General features: G+C 41.5%; 1 long non-coding RNA gene across 1 annotated transcript; it reads right to left on the bottom strand.

Moving 5' to 3' along the window:
• Positions 1-948: 948 nt before the first annotated feature.
• Positions 949-10,330, bottom strand: LOC108891908 (uncharacterized). Its single transcript, XR_001962389.2, has 4 exons — positions 10,291-10,330; positions 2,983-3,243; positions 1,511-1,545; positions 949-1,196 (listed from the first exon to the last, which is right to left on the bottom strand). It is a non-coding gene; the product is annotated as an uncharacterized LOC108891908 (long non-coding RNA).
• Between the last annotated feature and the right edge of the window lie 6,614 nt (positions 10,331-16,944).

The following is a 16,944-nucleotide window of genomic DNA, read 5'->3' as shown; positions in this document are numbered from 1 at the left end:
GTTTTTGACATTTTACATAGTTTTTTCTGTGGTTTGATTTTTTAAAAGTCTCCATAGCACATAACAATCTTGTCATTTGAGAAAATGAACAAAAATACTGCTTATGCAGGTGGTAAGGATATCAAATATCCTGAATGAAATATTTCAGTTATTTCTTCTGTAGTTCATCATTGTGCAAGCAAAACAAGCTGCTGACTACTTTTAGAACATATGGGATGTTTAGCATATGATGCATTTGCGATCTATCAAACACAAGTTGGCACCACACGGAAAGCTCCAGAGGAGAGGACTCTTTCTTAGTGAGTTAGGCAAAGCACTGGTAATAACTCCCATACATTTAAAAATGTTGGACTAATTTAAATGCTAACTATGTCCTTGGCAAACAAAAAGACAAACTTTTCTTTACATCACCCTATTTTTCAGTTTGTGTTCTAATAATATGAGGGAATTTTCTAAAAGTCTATAACATAAGTTTAAAAGACTCAAAACATGTATTTCTGTAAATGGGTGATTCTTCTTCATTGTATCTGTTTCACAGGTTATATCCTTGCCTTGTTTGCTGCCATGCATGGTCTCTTTTGTCATACATTTAATACATATTTTAACATATACAGTAACACATTTTCCATTTGAATATGTATGTTGAACTTTGTATGAGAGCTCTATTGACAGGCTGACTTCTTGTCTTTTCCTTGTCTCCATAAGTGTCACAGTATTTGTTTTTGAAAAGGAGCTCTGTTAGTCATGATATAATGTGTTACGTGGAAATTTGCCACAGATTAAAACACAGAAAATCTACACCAACCAACCAAACAACCATCAAACCAAGGTGTGGTATAACTGGTTTCATGTTTTTTTTAGTGTGGGAGGAAACCGGAGTGCCCGGAGAAAACCCACGCAAGCACGAGGAGAACATGTTAACTCCACACAGAAAAAGACTTGAGACATCAAGAAGATGTCAACATCTTCTTTCTGTGGGGCTGCAATGCTAATCACAGAGCCACAATGCTGCCCATGAAGGGTATGTGCTGTATATTTGTGTGTGCATGTGTGGGTGCAGTTACAAACCTTGACCTTAACCTTAACCTTCTCTCTGAGGCTCCAGAGCCTCCTTTGTCTCTTCATTTCTGGAACGAGCTTGTGACGGACGTTTTGTACCATCACACATCTGATCTCCTGTCCACCTTCCCAGGATACTAAGAGAAAGTCAGTGTCTTAATTATGAAGAAAAACCTCATTGCTGTTGTAGGATCAGTCCTGTATTTTATTGCATGTTAATCCAAATATTTCCTAGTTATTTCTCAGTGTGTTTTAAGTTGTAAGCAGGCACTTGCTGGATGCAAAATAATATTTGAAACATTAACTAATCATGTTGAAAATGAATATAGTTTCTAGAAAGAGGAAGGATTAGAAGATGAAATATAAGGAAATTAGTTAGTTGGTCTAGATACATGTAAAGCTAAACAACATTTGTCATCAGATTTGCTTTGGTCAAATTAGAAAATCTTACCTGGCCTCTTCTTCTGTGTTGGCTCTCCAAGTCACCTGAAGAAAGACAACAGAGCATAAAGAAACAGATGGCTGGATAATAGATGAATGAAAATTCCCACTGAAGACAAGTGTTACTCAGTCCAGGCTCTGGTTAGGTGAATGTTCTGTGGAGAAGCAGTTAGTTCTAGAATGAATGCATCATAGCAGATGAATGGAAGGCTCATTATCATATAATAGAACCTTTCCCTTCTCTGTGAAACCACACATACACAAACACACACACACACATACAGTTGTACACCTATCTTTGTGGGGACCTGGCATTGACCTAATGCATGATGCTGTCAGACCCAACAAGTATAGTGAGAATAAATAATAAAGGTATATAATCATAATAATTATTGTGTAGTGTGTAGTAATTTCCCATAGTTTAATTTAAAATCTACACAGTATATGCTCACTGATACCATGTATGTATTTAAAAAATGTTGGTTGAATCAGATATGGAGTTGGTAAAAATGCCATGACCCTTTAACTTCATAACATTACACCACGAGAGATGTTAGCTAGCTAGTGGTAACGTTACCTAGAGATGTTAAGCTAAAATGTGCAGTGGGATATTTTAAGATCCCAGATTGTATTTTGTACAGTACACTATTACCACAACTTAGTATTAGTGAAATATGGATTCTGTAACACTTTATATTACACTTATTCACCATTAACTAATTGCTTATTCACATGCATATTGGCTCTTCATTAGTCATTATTAAGCACTTATTATTCCCTGACTCTTCATGATCATATTCTACAGCTACTAGGCCATTAACTAAGACTTTCCCTCAATAACCTCTTTATTACTGCTTACTGACTTTAAGTAAGGAAACTGTTGTACACGAATTATGATAAATATATATGTTCAAATGTGTTTTGCTCAAAACTACAAGTGTTAATAGTGTCCAAATAAGTCTAGATGACGTCTCTGTAACTCAGAATGTGTTCCCTTTTCTAAAGTGAGGTCTTGATCATCAGTTTCATGTTTAGTTATGTAAGAAAAGACCATATTTAGAATTACTTTTCTAGTGTTGCTGCTACCTTACATGGTCCATATTAAGATCATAAATTCATGTACAACAACTTCCTTACTTATTACCAGTAAGCAGTAATTAGGAGGTTATTGAGGGAAAACTCTTGGATGGACTAGTGGCTGTAGAATATGATCATGCTTCATAATGACTAATAAAGAGTCAAAATGCATGCGAATAAGCAACTAGTTAATGGTGAATATGTGTAGCCTAATATAAAGTGTTACCACACACACACACATATGTAATATATAATATATAAAATGTTTTAGGCAGTTTTAGGAACTAATGTTAAAATGAGGATGCTGTCAAAAATAATGTGAGGTGTAGTAAAGAGAAAAAATCTAAATCAGATCAGTATTTATGACCCCCCTCCCCCACCTCCTGTCTTTAAAACAGCTCACACCTGTACTCAGGTAATTTGTTCCAGCATCTTGGAGAAGTTGCCTCAGTTCCTCTGTGGATTCAGGCTGTCTCAGTGTCTTCTGTCTCTTCATGTAATCCCAGACTGACTCCATGATGTTGAGATCAGGGCTCTGTGTGTGGGGGTCAGACCATCTACTGCAGGACTCCTTGTTCTTCTTGTCTCTGAGGATAGATCTTCATCATGCTGATTGTGTGTTTGGACTCATTGTCCTGCTGCAGAATTAATCTGGGACTGGTAGTACTGATGAAGGATAAATAAATAATAATAAATAAATAATAAAAACATCTAGAGTGCCTAAAACTTCTGCTCAGTACTATATATATATATATATATATATATATATATACATTGTATATATGTATGTAATACATATATATATACAATATACATATGTGTATATATATGTAATAGTTGATATGCTCTGTGTGTGAAAAACTATTAAGATCCTTCACATAAGCAAAAGTCTCACAAAATAACACAAACAAACTAAACAAGTGAGTTCCAGCAGCTCCTGTGTTCTAAAATTCCTGTTTTTCTCAATGGAGTCTGGTGGTGATATAAAGTGATGTTTGTGGTTAAACAAAAATGATCCAACTCTTTAATAAAAAAGCTCTGTCTCTGTAGGAATCCTATCCCATAACCTGTCAGCGGCAAAAACAAGCACTTTGGTGGATGTACTTTTGACAGTCTCCATTTGATTATGTGACGGCCACTATTGTAAAGTCACAATTATGATAATGTGTTTTGTTTTGATAAGTAGGCATCTACATACTTTTAAGGTGTCTAATATAGACATATTACTTATTTTCTGATGGGAAATTAACAGGTACAACATTGCTGTCTGTAGCCAGCAGGAGGCAGCATAGCACTTACTTCACTCTTAACGCGGTGGTTTACAGCAGTCGCTTTACAGCTTTTACGGCATCACGGTCCGTTTCCCTCATTCTGCTGGAGCGAGGCTGAAATGGTCGGAAGTGAAGTTGCCCTGTCTCACTTATTTCACCTGTTTGCAGAATCAGCATCTGTTTACTCCAGTGCCAGCCGGTACGTGTAACAGATTCTTGGGGGCTCGTCTGGGATCAGCTCTACATGCTGGCTAGTAGCTGATCCCAAAAACCTACCTTCCTGTGATGAAGAGACCGAGCTGGTTGCGCGATTCCTGGTGCCCGTTCTGGAGGTGAGCTGTCGTGAGGAGCCGGGAGAGCTGTGACCTACTGAGAGCAGAAGGGTGGCGGAGACTGGAGCTGAACTGGAGTGACCTGCTGTTGAGTACTGGGGAGGATGTTGCCATGGTCAACACAGAGAGGAAGAGCCTGGTGTGGAGCATCAGGAAGAGCCTGCTTTCCCTGTCGTCTAACAAACTTTTCCAGATTGCTGAAAATGTTGGGCCAGTTCCAGGCAAGAACCTGAGCTCTCAAGTGGAGATGCAGAGGAGTGTTTTGAATACATCCATGCCTTCAAGTACAGTAAGGACCTCCTAGACTCGGAAGACAGTGGTATGGGTCAATTGCTGACCCTGAAAGATGTAATCGATGATATTGTGCAGTCTCATGGTGATGCTACACTATCTGTAGAGTCAATGCCTGTAGCTGTCACCTCTCCTCCTGTTGAGGTAGCTCATGCAGTCACGGCTAAAGCCACTATCCACTGATACAGCAAGGGTAGCCACTGTAGTCGGAGCTAATCCTCATTTAGCCACTGAGACAACTAATGCTGCTACACTTAGCAACACCAGTGTTTTGCCAGATAATGTTCAGCAAATGCTTTTGAATTATGAGGATCTGAGTAAAAAGATTCTCCAATTTGTAAATGTGCCCACATCACAAGTCACAGCACAACACGCTCTTGCACAACCTACACTCACCGAACCAACTTCACTGAACAGTGTCGCACTTCACAGGAGCACACAGCCAAAAGCTGTCCCACACCACACAACAGAACCAGGAGTGCCCCTCTCATACATACAACGCCGTGAATTCAAAGTTCAGGGAGGCCAAATTGGGGATCACTCGTCTGACATTTACAACAGTGTGTGTAGGCAGATTGAGGAAGGGGTAAAAGACAACTTCACTGACTCAGAAATAGTTAGGGGAGTGTTAAGGATCATAAAGCCCGGAGATTTCAAGGACATGCTTGTCAATAAGGAAGGGATTTCTGCAGTCACACTTAGGGGAGAGAAATAGCACGGAACTATTTCAAGAGTTAATGTGTACAAGGCAGAATGAGCACGAAACCCCTCAGCAATTCCTCTATCGTGTGATTGGACTGAAACAAAGAATCCTGTTCTCATCAAAACAATCTGAAGCTGAAATGAAGTATAGCTCAGATACTATTCAAGGTGTCTTCCTACACACAGTATACCAGGGGATAGGACACAAACACAATGACATTCACAGGGAGCTTAAGCCCTTACTGTCAAACCACACAGTTATGGATGAGACGATCCTGAAAACATGTCATGAAAATAACAAGTGATGAGACCGAGCGACAGCGACGGTTGGGCTCAGGACACCGCCCGAAACACACAGCCGCACATAGTGCACAAGTGGAGGGAGAAATTATGAGGCAACCGAACACCAAAAAAGAGGCTGTCGAACAGAAACCCAAAGCAGACATTGTACAGCAGCTCGCAGACAAAATGGACGTGCTAACTAAGCTAGTGGATTCGCTTGCAGAGATAGTTCAAAAGGACCATACTTGCAACTCCTCGCCTGCCAGACCTCAAGTGAGCAGAAAAGAGAGACCCTATGGTTGCACAAAATGTGTAGCAAGGGGCTTGCAGGATTGTAGGCACTGCTTTACTTGTGCTGAGGAGGGCCACAGAGCTGTTGGTAGTCTAAAACAATCTAAGCGCCAAGGAAACGCAAACTGGTTGCTGCCGGGGGACAAACAGTAACCGGAGCCACTCCCCAGTCCCACCTGACAGAAGCTACATCAACAGTCAGTCATCTCAGTTGCGGAAACAATGAACAACTCACAACCACTGAGACAGCAAAAGTAAAGAAAAAAGTAGTCAAAAGAAAACTCCTGTGGCACCCACTCAAGGTCACCCACCTTCCAGTAATGACAAAATCGCCAAGTTAATAGGCAGGAAAGCCTTGACTAAGTGCCTCCTCAATGGCCTGGCGGTTACTGCTCTTGTAGACACTGGAGCTCAAGTCAGCATAATAGAGAGGTCCTGGAAAGATAAGTATTTACCTGATCTTGATGTTCAGCCACTCTCTGAGCTCATAGAACTCTTGGAGGATGAAATGCAACTGGATGTGTATGCTGTAGATGGAGAGCTCATTCCCTTTGAGGGATGGGTTGTCATTACTGTGAACCTGCCTGGAAATGAAGACCCAAACTTGTCAATCAATGTACCTTTCCTAGTGAGTCCAATATCCCTGGAAATGCCGCTGATCGGGTTCAGTGTGGTGGAGTGTGTGATTCAGGGAAAACCAAAGAGACTAACCCCCACTTTAACTCAACTGTTGGGTGGAGCCATGGCCATCCCTGATGACACAGCAAAGGTCATTGTACACTTTGTACAGAGTAAAAAAACTATTGCACCTCAGGGACGCTTAAGAATAGGACAGAAAGATAAAGTAATCCCTGCAGGTAGGTAACCTGGATAAAGTGTAAGGTGCCACCTCAGCTTGACCCATCTGACGCACTAGTACTGTTTGAACCGGAAGAAAGTTGTGTGCAGTTGCAACAGCTAGACATAGGCGAGGGCTTGCTAGAGATTCAGAATGAAAGAAACCCCTATGTAGCTGTACCCCTAGGAAACCATACAAAACATGACATTACCCTGCCCAGAAAATCCTCACTTGGCACCATTCAACCAATCAAAAAATAGTTGAAACTGACTCACCTGATAAAAAGGCTGTAATGGTCCAGAGTGCCACTACCTCTCCAGCTGGTCCGACTTGTGCCCCATCACGGTGGCAACCACCAGTGGAGATAAGTCACCTCAGTGAGGAGCAGCAAGAGATTGTAAGTAAAATGCTGTATGAAGAGTCATCTGCTTTTGCAAGGGATGCTAATGATATTGGCTGTATTCCAAGCCTACAGCTGGCGATAAACACCAAAGACGACATCCCTGTGCAGAAAGCCTATTCTTCTGTCCCAAAGCCACTATTAGCGGAAGTAAAAGAGTACATTCAAGATCTTTTAGCAAAAGGGTGGATTGTTAAGTCAAAGTCTCCTTATGCAGCCCCTGTTGTGTGCGTCCGCAAAAAGGACGGATCACTACGCCTTTGCATTGATTATCGTTTGCTGAACCAAAAAACCATCCCTGACAGGCATCCCCTACCCCGGATCCAAAATCTGACTGACACCCTAGGGGGACACTCTAGGTTCAGCATCCTTGATCAGGGGAAGGCATACCACCAAGGGTTTATGGCAGAGGGCTCCAGGCATCTCACAGCCTTTGTCACTCCGTGGGGGTTGTATGAGTGGGTGAGAATACCCTTCGGCCTCTCCAACGCCCCACCGGCATTTCAAAGGAGCATGGAAGAGATGCTGGCCTCGCTCAGAGATGAATGTTGCATTCCCTACTTGGATGACATCCTGTACTATTCAAAAACCTTTGAAGAACATGTTGAGGGGGTTCGCAAAGTCCTCAGAGCCCTTCAAAAACATGGTATAAAGTTAAGACCTGAAAAATGTGAACTGTTTCACAGGTAAGTGAGGTATGTGGGCCGCCTTGTATCTGCAGAAGGCGTGCACATTGACCCAAGGGACCTGGAAGCAGCACAGTCTCTCACGGCCAAAATCCCCCAAATGGTTGGAGATGTGAGACAACTCTTGGGCTTTCTTAGCTATTACCATAGCTACATCCAGGATTTCTCATGCATTGCGAAGCCATTGTATGAGCTTCTCAAAGTAAAGCCTGGCCTGTCAACTGTGCAGCCCCACCAAATAAAGACCAAAGGCCCTCAACTGTCCTCCAAGGCCCCTGTGGCATGGACTGGTGAGCACCAGGGAGTGCTGGAGCATATCATCAGCAGGCTCACCAATCCCCCAGTTCTGGTGTATCCTGACTTTGGCCTACCATTCCAGCTACACACCGATGCCTCGGAACATGGCCTTGGTGCCATGCTCTACCAGCACCAGGACGGTAAGCTGAGAGTCATAGGGTATGGTTCCAGGACACTGACACTGGCTGAGAGGAACTATCGCCTACACAGTGGGAAATTGGAATTTTTGGCTCTCAAATGGGCAGTGTGTGAAAAGTTTAGGGATTCACACTTTATGATTTACACGGATAATAACCCCTTAACTTATGTAATGAGCTCTGCCAAGCTCAACGCTGTTGGGCACCGTTGGGTTGGGGAGTTGTCTGACTTTAGGTTCGAGATCAAGTATAGACCTGGCAAGACAAACATAGATGCCGACACGTTGTCTCGCATGCCACTCAACATTGATGAGTGTGTGAAAGAGTGCACTGAGGAGTTGTCACAGGAAGTAGTGCAAGCTACCTGGAATGGAACCAAGGCAACCCAGGAACAGGATGTTGGGTCGCTGCCCTTGCCCTTGCTACAAATGCGCATCAAGAATCCCCTGCACCCCTTCCAACTATCAGTAAGGAGGACTTGGTTAAAGCTCAAAAGGAAGATCAAGCAGTAGGAGAAATCATTAAACTAAAAGAGACAAACACAGTGCTGACAGTTGACGCACGGAAAACAGTGAACAGAGCAGCAAGAAAACTCCTCCATGAATGGAGTAAATTGTACTTAAGTGATGGACTTCTGTACAGACGGACCAGTGAGAGACAACAGGTAGTCCTCCCTGCCAGATACAGGCCCATGGTATTAAAGTACCTCCATGATGACATGGGACACATTGGCACAGAGCGAGTACTATCTCTGGCTAGGGAGAGATTCTACTGGCCGTACATGGCAAAGGAAGTTGAGGAATATGTTACGAGGAAATGTCCTTGTATAAAACAAAAAAAGCAGACTGGATATGTTCGTGCCCCAATGGGCTCAGTCACTTCAAACTCGCCATTAGACCTGGTGTGTATAGATTACCTCCATCTTGAAACCAGTCGGGGCGGGTATGAATATATCCTAGTCGTAGTAGACCATTTTACAAGATTCGCTCAGGCGTATCCCACGAAGAACAAATCTGGTCGGACAGCAGCTGATCGCATCTTTGACGAATTCACACAACAGCTATGCAGAAAAGTGGGCTGAAAAGATGACTGAAGCATACAGGATTGCCAGTGAAAACAGTAAACAGGCAAGCACAAGAGGCAAGTCCTATTATGACAAAAGACTTAAGGGTGTAGTTTTGCATCCCGGTGACAGGGTACTTGTGAGGAATCTTGGTGAGCAGGGTGGCCCAGGGAAACTTAGGTCGTACTGGGAAAAGAACATCTATGTAGTCAAAGAACAGGTAGCAGACAACCCTGTGTACGTAGTCTACTCTGAGACAGGAGACAGACGTAAGACCAGAGTTCTCCACCGCAATTTGCTGCTACTGGTAAATGATCTTCCTGTTGAAGCCCCACCACAGAGACCTAAGCATGCCCAGAGACTTGAGCATGTACCGAAGAGACAAACCAGATCAAAGCATAACCGATTAAGTGACAAAAATGAGAAAACACGAAAGTGGCACAAGTGGTTCTGATTCAGATGAGAGCACCGCAGGTTATTGGTTAAGAGTTCCTGTTAAAGAAGTAAGATGTGACAGAGGAGACACTGACCATTATCTACCTGTTGAGACCCAGTGGGGTCCGGTCTCTGAAAGAGAGAATAGACATGTCCAAGTGTCTGATAGGGAAGAGATGTATGTTAATACACTACTCAATGGGAATGAAAGTCAGAGAGACAGTCAGCCTGCGGTCAACTAGAGAAAGGAGGCCAAGATAGATGTTTACATATCAAACAGTGGGTGAACCCTCACTAGAACCTCACACCACTGCAGTTATCACACTAACCTCATCTTTCATACCTGCAGGGCCGACACCTTACCTCGCCACTCACAGGTTTTGCACCTTACATTCCACATCCTTACCCACCCAGCTCATATAACATGCCCTGGTTATATTGAATATGTGTATTATAATTTGAGGTTTTCAGAATATGGTTTTAAATGTCAGGAGCCATTTCTATTTTTGTTGTGGAATGTGGGACGCCACTATTGTAAAGTCACAATTATGATGGTGTGTTTTGTTTTGATAAGTAGCATCGACATACTTTTAAGGTGTCTAAATAGACATATTACTTATTTTCTGATGGGAAATTAACAGGTACAACATTGCTGTCTGTAGCCAGCAAGAGGCAGGGTAGCACTTACTTCACTCTTAACGCGGTGTTTACAGCAGTCGCTTTACAGCAGTCGCTTTACAGCTTTTACGGCATCACGGCCCATTTCCCTCATTCTGCTGAGTGAGGCTGAAATGGTCGGAAGTGAAGTTGCCCTGTCTCACTTATTTCACCTGTTTGCAGAATCAGCATCTGTTTACTCAGTGCCAGCCGGTACGTGTAACAATTACATTGCAGCAGCTGACTTTAATTGATACTGCACCGATTCCAGATTTTTTGTCCCTGTCAATCATTGACACCCAAAAACTCGAGGCCTAGGTTCAAAAAATTACAGTTATCCTTTACTGAAACACAGGATTATTAGTCCTGTGATGTGAACACATTAACTTGTATCTCTTCTCCACAAGTAATGTCAGCCCTTATGGGTGGTGAGCCACCAGGTCCCCTGGCATTAACCCTTTTCCATTTAGCGGTGTAGATGGACAGCTGTAGGACCAATGGTCTCACTCTAAAGAAATGTAGCTCTTTCTGTTCAGTCAGTTGTATATGATAGTTTCTTAGTCATTCTTTTAACAGTGAAATATTAACTCTGTGCTGTAATTAGACACATGATCATTATGTATCAAACCTGTGAGTGCCCATGTAAATTTTGCTGAGGAAGCTAAAGGCAAAACTCCTCTGACAATTGAAGATATTTATGTGGTAATGAAGTTAATAATTATTGAAAAACCTGCCAGTTGATATGACCACAACTTTTGAAAAATATCAGTTTTTTGGCACTTTATTATTTCTATAAGTGGCTCAATTGTTGGTTGTTTGGTTTTACATGCGTTGTTCTTGTTTAATTATTAATATTTCTTGGTGTCAGGACGAGAAGAGAGAGCAGAGGAGATCCTGATTTCAATGAGGATACCTGATTAATTAAAGTTATCGTGGTTAGTAAATGAAGGTTTAAAATCTGTGTTAAAAAACCAAAAAATAAACAAAAACAAAAACAGTATGGCAGTATCAGAAGAAACTTTTACTTCTAACGTTTGCATGCACAGACATAATGCCAAATAATATTAACACCCTAAATGACAAAAATACTAATATTCAACTGAAATAGTTTTGTGTCTGATTTAGAATCACCAAACTGTGTGGACTTTTGCATTGAAATGACAATAAGCTGTGTCACAGGAGTATGAATCAATAATCTATTAAGCTGTATCAATCACTGAGCATGTAAACAGTGGACCAATCATAGTGAGTAGAACTCCCTATGAACAGCCAGTCTTAGCAGTCAGGTGCTGGTTGGCTGCAGGAATCCCCATCCGAATGTCATGCTAATGTGAAGCCAATTTATTTTCCAAAGATTATTTTAGAGCATTTTTGTCTTTTATCAGTTTTAATAGTTGACAACTTTGGAGAGATGGGTAATAAGGGCAGGAGGAGAAGGTGCCCCAGTCAGAAATGGAAGCATGAATATTGTAGTCATGTGGTATGTGCCTTTACCATTTGGCCACCAGACACTGTTTGCAGTAATCTCTTGCCGGGTATGGAGCTGTACTGCAGTGGAGATAGGAATCTTAATTATCAGCTGCATTTACTGTGCAATCTTGGATAATATTGTTGACGTTTGCTTTCATCTCCCTGAATAAATGGTTTACATATTTAGAATATGGTTTAACAGTCTGATGGCTCATGTGGTTGCCCTGCTATGATTTTATGACTAGCAGAGTCATTCTGTCTTAGGAGGAGGACAGTAAAATCAGAACTGTGTGGACACAGCACTCTTTTCTTTAATGCTGCATAAGAGTTCACCTGCTCTACATGGTTTATATGACACACTAACAGCAAATGATTTACACTTGAAAACATCCTAAGCTCACTGAAGAGCTCATTTCAGGCAAAAAGAAGAACCACAGAAAGACAGACTGGATAATGTTGAATGAACTGTATTTGCTTATTGGTGTTTTAATGTGAGAAAGAGTATTGTAGATTTCAGAATTCAGGAACATATTACAGCTTTAAAGTGGGGCATCAGCAAAAAGAGAACAAAGACACAAGTCATGTTGTAGAGAGATGAAGCGAAGCAGAAGCACTGATACATTTTCCTTGTAAATGCTCGTCGGTGGAACAACAAACCTTTCAACGCTTGGCTTCAAAGTGCCTTCAGTAAACACGCCAAGCCTTTGTGCATACTGGATGTCTCTAAATGGATCTTCACATCCAAACTTGAGGCTGCTGAAAACTGGGTCTCCTCAGGTGACATTTGTTTAACACTAGAACACAATCACAATATCATTTCATTCAACTTAAGAGATGATTTCACAAATATACCAAGTGTAATTATGTACAGTTTAGTGCAAATAACAGAGGATGGGGAAGAGCTGCTGCTGCTCATATAAAGCTGAAGACAAACAAAGATAGAAAGATCTACAGCAGTAAGACAGAGCTTCTGCACCTGAGAATATCTGAGTTTCACAACATATTCCACAGCATACTTAGCATTCTGCAGACAGAAATGAATCAATGCTTCAATTAAAGCTCCAACAATGAAAGAATGAAATAAAAGAAAGCCACTGCGGCAGCTAATTGTGCAACACAAACCACACTATATTTCTTCACAAGAAAATGTGAGGATTGTAATAAATACTTGTTTACAGCTTTTGCTCATTCTTTATGAGTGATATGTTAACATATTTATTTGCTTCCTCCACTTTTTCCTCTTCCTTCTGTTACTTGTGACTTTTAGCTGCACTTTCATGCTCACAAGGGGATAAAGCATTTTTGTGAGCCCATGGTTTTTCCTCTACCACTGGCCTCAGGTCAAACTTATGGGTTTAGCATGGCCACTACACCTAGCCATCATCTATGTGAACATGCTACTGAACGTAACTAAAGCCACCTGGAAGCTCAACTTAAAACCAGAAAGGCTTGGATTCTTTTGTACAATGATGATTTACATCAGGTAACCAAATCCTAATGGGTTTTAGTGTGTGATGGCAATAGATGGTCCTGCAGGTATATACAGTACAGCATTCTGGGGAGCTGAGGGAACAGGTGTGCAGGAAGCTGCTGCACCTCCTTATCTCTTTTCAGAGTTGATGATTTCACTAAGATTTAATGTGAATTAATGCATGTGTAATCTCAACCCTTTCAAGCACAGTCAAGTAATAAACATCATCACATTTTTTCAGGACAACCAGGGCTATCACAATATGTATGCTGAAATGATGTCACAGGAAGGGATTCATAGTTATATGACTATATAAACAAAAGAAAAAACTAAACAGGGTGCACCCTGCCTCTCGCCCAGTGTCAGCTGGGATAGGCTCCAGCCCCCCTGCGACCTTTAGCGGAGTGGAACGATGGGTGTAGCCCACTCACTGATCATCACAGGCTCCAAAACCCATTCTTGATCAGTGTCCAGGTCAGCTTCCATCTTGGGTCTGATAGCATGTGGCCTTGTTTTTCCAATATGGCCTACAGGTGAGTGGAACCACATGACAGCTTCTTGACCGTACAGTCTAGCTGGATTTTTGTCATCCCCCTTCATAACATCAACTTGGAAGCCTTGAAATTTTTCCGTGCCACTCAACAGCCATGCCTGTCAGTCCTTTCATGTGCACTTGATGTCCTGCGTACGCCATAAAAACTGTGGGAATTTCCCATAGATTTTGCGTCACCCTAATGCTGCCTTTGACCCAGTATCTGTCTGCATTTTCACCGAATGTCCCCTCAACCTGGGTTTAGCCCAAGAGCTTTCTGAGCTCTCATTATTGACACAATATTTACTGCAGCAAGCAATTCATCCTCTGCAGATTCACTAGCTCTCTCACTACCAGGCTTAACTGTGTGAACATCTTTTTTTGTTTTACAGCATCTCCTTTCTTTTCAGTCTTTGAGTTTTTGTGTGTGCTCTTTTTATTTCTGCGTGCCTGCTCTACATGGCCTTTTATTCGCAGTTATGACAGTCCATGTCTTAACACTAGCGTTGCAGCAGTCACTGGATGTACAGCCAGTTAGAGTCTCAGTCTGACTAAATAATATTTCTCAGTCTGTGTCACTATCTACAAAATTCCTTGCTCAGTCAAGACTTCCACAGTTTCCACTGTAACTCTACAGTATTTGAGTTACCAAATTGTAGTCAGGGTGAAATGTCTTGTCGGTGACACAGCTGTGTAATCTGCTCCAGGAAACCCAGCATTACCTCCCATTTTCCAGTTCAGATGAGACAACAGGCTCCTGGGAACAGTCAGCCAGGGCAATGGATGAAGGGTTGGTGAAGAAATGATGTGATGAGTGAAGAGACAGCTGTAAGGATGGACTTTTTTTTAACATGCTGTCAGGGGTTAGCAGATTAGCTGCGGACATTCTGACAGACTGACTTCTTCCCCTGTGTGTGTGTGTGTGTGTATGAGACATAGAGAGTGTGTCCTTAAAGGTGTAGCTGCTAGTGAGTCATTTCTCACAGAGAGCCAAAAGCTCCATCCTTTTTCAGCTTCCAGGTTGTATGGCGCTGCCTTTCCCTCACAGACAGCTCCCTTCAGCAGGGCCAGCCCTTTAGACGCGAATGTCCATGACTGTAGCATCAGACCAAAAAATGAATAGGAACACTGATGTGCAAACTGATGGCTTATTGGCTTAATCTGATCAGTTTATATTTGCATTGATCTTAAAAATAGTTTTGAATGTCTCCGACTACACATTTATTTACTGGACGTTTTAACCTCTTAGCTCAGTATTTTGTTTTTCTCCTCCCAAAACTCCACTCTCAAGTAAGCTTTAATGAAGCCACCGTACACTACCTGCTCAGCAGACTGACACAGTTAGAGTTTAGCTGGTGAGCTTAGCAGCTAAAGAGCCACTTATTTTTCTCAGGAATATTTGTATTTTATATCAATATAGATTTTCTCAGTGAGTGTTGGACTTATATCAGATCTGCTGGATGTGGGAGTAGAAACTGTCTGCAAACATGTTGAAAGTGATGATTGTTTTCTTTGCTGATTAAGATTAATCCAATATTTTTTTCAGTGAATCAAACACCAGGAGAAATGTTAAATATAAGATCATATGTTTCTGGCCTCAGAGCAGTTTTCATTATTCATTGGTTTGCAGGCCAATGATGGAACCTTTCCTCAAGACAGATTTTATAGGACCACCTTCTGATTCTGTGAATGGATGTTTATGTATTTCACTTACAAGAACTTTGATAAACTTTCACTTCATGTACTGTATGTTTGCTATTTTATTTCAAAGGACAGAGCTGAAATATGTTTTTATCTCCGTTCTGTGGCTGGTGTGAGTCAAGAGAAGAGCCAGGTCACTGTGGGGGTCCAAATCAACAGTGGAGTAATTTCAGTTAGTCAGTTACATCCACGTGAAGATGGTCCGGTGAGCTGGATGATTCATCTAATCGTGGTGGTCCTGGTTAAAATAAACCAACTCTGACTGTTGATAGGAAACAGCATGCCAACACTTGTCTCATTTGTCCAGGTCATACAGTTTGTGATAACAATGTCCCACTTCAGCCACCTTTACCTCTGCGAGACAGCAGTCGTTATTCAGAAGGCCACAGGAGGTCGTTGTTTCAAGTGTTTAAACAGAGAGCAGAGCTGTGGTTTTCTCTGGTGAGTCATGATTAGGAGAAAAAACAACATTCAAAAATATATCAGATTTTCCAAAAAACACAGTTGAACAGATTTTACATTCACTCTGCTATTTCATTTTTTTACTCATGTTGTGTTTGAAGCCTGCTTATACTACATCAGTGCATATTAGCTAATTTTACTAGTGACAAGACTTCACAAAGCTGAAGGTTTAGCTTTACACTTTTATTCCAAACCAGAATTAAGACCTTTGTTCATTGTTAGTGTAGTGTACCAGCTACAGAAAAATGTACTGTAACATGTAAACTACAACATTATGAGATGGAATAATTCAGCTTCTCTTTATTTTAGACTAAAAAAAAGTTTATTTTTAGGCTAACTTTTGGATTTTAAATCTGATACCATTTTCAGCCCTGCACACTTACTTCCTTAAAAAGATCATGTGGTATATTAGATGGTGATGTCGATGTGAAGATGATGAAGAGAAGATCTCCGCTGACACTGACTTACTTGTATATAGAAGTTTATTACAAAGTAGTTCAGCATCGGACAAGCACTGCAGTAGCCTGTGAGAGGATCCGAGCCAATATGGATCTCTCTCCCTAACAGCTCTAAACACCAGTATATATACATTGGTTGTTTACATGGTTCATAGGAAACATCTGGCCCTTAGTCAATACCTTCACTATTGAGAGGAAAAAGATAAGGGGAGAGGAAACCCTCACCCTTAACCTCTACTAGTCTGGGGGTCACATTCTTAACTCTTATCCTAAACATGAGCCCCAAAGGTTAACTCAGACATAGGAAACTCGTAAAAAGTGTATACATCTGGAAACCCTTAGACATTTCAGAAAGACAAAAACATACATAAACATCCTGTATACCACAATCAAAATACTAAACTTCTCCATGTAAACTCACTCTTCTTTTAATCAACCTTCTAATTAAAAATGGAGATGCCTTTAAATGAGTGCCATAATTACCATTATCATCAGAAAGAGGAAGCCTCTTCATGTACACTTCAGTCTCAAGTGCTTACCGCCTCCCTCTGAGTAATTTGGTCCATCACAGTAAAAGCAGGATAGGAGGGA

Source organism: Lates calcarifer, unplaced genomic scaffold (genome assembly GCF_001640805.2).
Source record: "Lates calcarifer isolate ASB-BC8 unplaced genomic scaffold, TLL_Latcal_v3 _unitig_2059_quiver_1661, whole genome shotgun sequence".
NCBI lineage: Eukaryota > Metazoa > Chordata > Actinopteri > Centropomidae > Lates > Lates calcarifer.
The sequence above is the reverse complement of the archived record's forward strand: the minus strand, read 5'-3'. Positions and strand labels throughout refer to the sequence as shown.